Raw genomic sequence first — 5,463 nt, 5'->3', positions numbered from 1 at the left:
TGATGTGTTGTAACCAACATTCAAAATGTAAACATATATCGGGAGGCCGTTTAATAATATTGTGGTTTGGCAAATGATCATTCTTTGCTCAGAGCTCGTTTGGTGCAGCTATACCTGTTATTAATCGAGTAATCCTAATGGTCAACAGACGGCTGCGAACGTAAAATTGTACTATCGAAAGATGAAATGCAAAAAAAAGTTTTGCCGGATTGCCAAAGAACAAAAGCCAATTGCGTTTTTTTTACGGTTTGGAAAAAAATACTTTGTGGTTTAGGAATGCCCGAAGCATCAAGATCTTTTACATTTAAAAAAGCTTTTTTTAGTTTTAAGGCATCCTACAGTGAAACAAATCAATTCCGACTTTTGGGAATCTCACTTCTTATTTACATGAAGCGTAGAAAGTTAATACAAATACGATGCAAGCGTCGCAGTTCATACAAGCGATAAAACACAAGAAACAGCGCACTCAAAACAATAAGAAACGAACTATATATACTCTTCGGCTAAAACCGTGTTTTGAGTTTGTACTGACCCAGTGGGTAGACAATTGAACACACTCCGTTTATCTGACTCTAATAATTAAACTATCGCTACCTAAACAAACAACAAGACGCAAAGCTAAATTAACGTTCCCACATTATATTTTAATAAGGCATACCACGAAAGCGCCTCTTGCGGCTAAACACGCAACACAAAAGTCACCGCGCACGAATCATCTGTGAGACATCAATTCTAATGCGTACTCTAGTCACTAGTCACTAGTCACTGGTCACTCTTATGATAACTTAAGGAAAACTTTAGATAACTGATTTTAAGTCTAAAATACGTCTATATTTATAGCGTTCAGGTCATATCTCGTTATCACCGGCATAGTCGTAAAACGTACGCCCGAGAAGATTAACTGTGTTCTAAACCGTAATTATACTTTAAATCGCTTATAGAATTGTCAAGTGTAACATGGCTGGAAGCAGTTTAAGACATTGCTTCACGTTAACACGTAAGGGGACGATAAAACGATAGCCTTAAGCAGTAATTGACCGATGCATTAATAAGTAAAACAGGTTTCAACAGTTTTAACAGCCGGTCAAGCTTTTGTGTAGAAAAAGGCGAGTTATGAACGGGGTTGACCGTGATGATATGACACGACAATTACACGAATTAAAATGTTTTGAATTAAAAAGTCCAAAGTCCGATATGTTTTGCATGAAAAGTCCAAGGTCCGATACAAGTTTAATTTGACTGAGGCTCCTCAATAACAGTCAACCAAGCACTCGAATGCGAGATACCAATAGCATTACCAGTTAGACAAGTGTAGATTCCAGAATCAGCTAAAGTCACATTCTTCAAAATATAGCTTTGCCAATCAGATCCAAAATTGTTCAATTTTGACCTTTTCAGTATTTTTACGTATGGCGTGTTGGTTACCGGGTCAATTCTGCTGCCATTGACTTTAATTTGTTTTAGCCACTGGAAGTGGGCTCTTGGCTTACTGAAAATTTTAAATTTAAATGTGACGTTTTCTCCAACGTGGGCAGTTTTGTTGATGGGCTCATGAAACTCAAGTCGAGGTTGGAATGAAATAGGCTCATCAACTTTCAGTTGGCGAGTAAAAGTAACAGCGCCGAATTGATTCGTCGCAACGCACTTGTAAGAACCTTCATCTGATACGACCACTGAACGTAGGATCAATATCTGCTTGTTGCGACGAAATTGGTAGCCACCAATTCTTTGTGACTTTGTAATAAGATTTCCGTTCTTGTACCATTCAACTTGCAGCGGTTTTCCTCCATCCGCATGACAAATAAGTTTCGCTTTGCTTCCTTCAGTTACTGTCAAATATGTATTTCTCATTCTCTTCGCATTTGTCCAAAACGGAGCGACCCTGTTAACTTCATTATCAGATGTTTCGGTTGAAACAAATAACCCAAGGGTCGTTGCAACGAACAACAAAAGTCTAAGGTTGCGCATTTCTCCAAATCTTTTTCACTATAACAGCAGGTCCCAATGATATCGCTATCGCAAATAAGTTCGCTGATGACCACATAGCTGTAATATGCACTTATCGATGCCAGGAAAGATAGTTTTTATCATTGACATGTTGTAATACTAGATAAGGTTGTACAGTGAACAGGAGTGGATGTCTGAAAAGGCAACAACAGCTCTACTACCTGGCAATATATCAACACGCACGCTAACAGACTTACATCAAGCAAACAATGCTTTGAAAGCGACATGTTTTGCCAGTTTGTGAATTTTCTTTCTTGCGAGCCGTTGAAGCAAAATTTATTTCCAAACCCGAATTGCTGTTATAATCAGGCACAAATAGAGACCCGAAGTTAGATTTACCGAAGTGAAATTGCAACACACATTTGACAGAGTGTAAAGCTAAACCGACTTTAGGCTCGTTTTTCTAAACTTAAACTTACATATAACTCTGCGGTGTGCTCACAAGTATGCTATGCTCACAATTTTTCAATGGTATAAAATTAATGCCTATAAACTTGAAAATCGCTGATTAGAACAAGTATAAATTAACTGATAGTTGTATCTGTATCGGACCTTGGACTTTTAATTCAAAATACATCGGACTTTGGACTTTTTAATTCAAAACATTTTAATTCGTGTAATTGTCGTGTCATATCATCACGGTCAACCCCGTTTATAACTCGCCTTTTTTCTACACACAAGCTTGACCGGCTATTTAAACCTGTTATCACTGAACCGGTCAATTACTGCTTAAGGCTATTGTTTTATCGTCCCCTTACGTGTTAACGTGAAGCAACGTCTTAATCTGCTTCCAGCCATGTTAAACTTGACACTTCTATAAGCAATTTAAAGAATAATTACGGTTTAGAACACAGTTAATCTTCTCGGGCGTACGTTTTACGACTATGCCGGTGATAACGAGATTTGACCTGAACGCTATAAAGATCGACACATTTTAGACTTAAAATCAGTTCTAAAGTTACCTTAAGTTACCTTAAGCTACCTTGAGTGACTAGAGTACGCATTAGAATTGATGTCTCACAGTTGATTCGTGCGCGGTGACTTTTGTGTTGCGTGTTTAGCGCAAGAGGCGCTCTCGTGGTATGCCTTATTAAAATATAATGTGGGAACGTTAAGCTAGTTTTGCGTCTTGTTGTTCGTTTCGACAGTGATAGTTTGTTTGTTTATTAGAGTCAGATATACGGCAGTGTGTTCTTATTGTCTACCCATTGGGTCAGTACAAATTTGGTGACGCCCTCTGCCGTGATATTGATTTCCGCGCTTTTAACCTTCTGATAAAATCGCTGTTAACGACGCCTTAATTAATGACGCAGAAAACTAGTCTCGTTTCTGGATTCTTAAAGAGCGCACTCAAGTTCAAAGGCAGTAAACCTTCTGAACAGTTGTTGATAACGCCAGATATGTATTCTTCATCTCGTGCCGCTACCATGCCTAATGCTGGTCGTTCGGACGCTATAGTTTATACTAGTAGCGAATCAACTGGGTCCGACGATACTGATTGGTATAACGATATTAAGGGCCATAAGCCTTCTACAAGCGCTACCTCGCATTGTCCGGGTTCAGATGATAATGCGCCGGCCACTTCTCTAAAAACGCCGTCGGCAGCATTGTCTTTCTCCGTGTCGCAACCGCAATTGAGTTATTCCGCCCCACGGTCAACTATTGACCAGGCCTCATCGATGTTTTTACCGCCGAGCCAGGCAACGCGTGCACCGTATTCCACGCCTCGTTATCCTGTCGTTCCTGCACCTAATTTTGGTTTAAGCGAACTTACACCTGCCGCATCATCCGCTGCTAAAGTTAAAATACCTCCGATGTGGCAGGATTCTGTAAAGTTATGGCTTGCATCGGTGGAAAATACTTTTCAAACCCAGCAAGTAACTTCTGACGCGATGAAGTTTAATTTAATTGTCTCTTCGCTTAACCAGGAGCAAGCGCAAAGGATTGGCCACGTTATTTTGGGAGATGTCCGTTACCGTACCTACGATAATTTGAAACAGGCCCTTTTAAAGGCATTTGGCGCCAATCCTATCACTGAGATTCATGAGTTGTTACATGATGTAACTTTGGAAAATAAGCGCCCTAGTGTTTTGTTGAATAGGATGAAGGTTCTTCTTGGTAACTATCGAGATTTGAGTCCAGACGCTGAAAAGTTGCTAAAAAAGTTGTTTTATGACAGGTTGCCAGCTCATATCCGCATGATTTTAGCACCTGATTATGGCTTGTCAGTTGACGCATTGGCTGAAAAGGCTGATCAAATCACGTTGATTAGCGAGCCAACAAGGTTCCAGCCTGATAGGGTGGTTGAAAAGGTCGCAAATGTCTCTGGTGATAACGCTATGTTTACTAACACGCAAATGTTGATAAATGATAACATTGAAAGGCGTTTGCGTGAAGTTACAGAGGAATTGAAGGCTATTAAATCGGCTCAAACGATTGCGTCTGTTGCCCCTCGTTTCCAAGAACCTAGAAGGCCGAATGGCGGGTACAATAGGTCTGGTAATTATAGAGGACGTAATGGCAATAACGGCAATTATCGCCCGAACGGTCGGTTCCCAAACTCGCAGTATCGCCCGAGGCAGTGGAACTATGGTGGGCAGCCGAGACGTCAGGGTCCTCGCTTTCCACAGATGCCATCTCCTGATTTATGTTATTATCATAACATGTATGGTTCTGATGCGACAACGTGTGTTCCACCTTGCGCTCTTAACCGTCAAAAAAACGGGCAGCGTCCCTCTCATTAAAGGTGAACGATGCAGGGGGCCAAAAACGTTTTCATACCTTCACCATTTTTGATAAAAGTAATAAGCTGAATTTTCTTGTTGATACTGGTAGTGCGCTGAGTCTTATTCCCCGTAATTTAGCGCGCGAATTTTGTCCAAGTATGCCTGTAAATATGAAATGTGCGCTTGGTAACGAATTTCAATCCTATGGGGAAGTTGAGTTGTATCTTAATTTTAATTTTGGTCGTTTTACGTGGACTTTTCTTGTTTGTGACGTCGATTCTTGCATTCTAGGCGCCGATTTTTTGAACAATTTTGACCTGTTAGTTGACGTAAAAGGGGGACGTCTGTTGCGCCGGAAAAAGGCAAAGGGAAAAAAGCCCGCTAATCGCTCTCTCGCAGTAGCGAACAGTTGTTTCGTCCAGTCGCAAGGTCAGGTTGCTCAAACTTGTAAAATAGCTGATGTAAGTGTCGCGCCTAAGGATGTTGATTGTGCGCAAGATGATCGTTATAGACGCATTTTAAAACAGTTTCCAGAGCTTACACAGCAGATTTCGGTTGATCGACCCGTAAAGCACAATGTAATGCACAGAATTGTGACGTCAGGAAGGCCAGTGTCGTGTCGGCCGAGACGATTGTCGCCTGAAGCACTACGTGTCGCAAGAGAGCATTTCGCTAAGTTAGAGAAACAGGGTATTGTACGTCCGTCCACAAGCCCTTGGAGCTCAGCCTT

General features: G+C 41.0%; 1 pseudogene; it reads right to left on the bottom strand.

Moving 5' to 3' along the window:
- Window positions 1-623: 623 nt before the first annotated feature.
- LOC145232468 (fibroblast growth factor receptor 1 pseudogene) lies at window positions 624-2,556 on the bottom strand (annotated as a pseudogene).
- Between the last annotated feature and the right edge of the window lie 2,907 nt (window positions 2,557-5,463).

The sequence above is a fragment of the Phallusia mammillata genome, chromosome 6 (assembly GCF_965637545.1).
Source record: "Phallusia mammillata chromosome 6, kaPhaMamm4.hap1.1, whole genome shotgun sequence".
In the NCBI taxonomy this organism is placed as follows: domain Eukaryota; kingdom Metazoa; phylum Chordata; class Ascidiacea; order Phlebobranchia; family Ascidiidae; genus Phallusia; species Phallusia mammillata.
The sequence above is the reverse complement of the archived record's forward strand: the minus strand, read 5'-3'. Positions and strand labels throughout refer to the sequence as shown.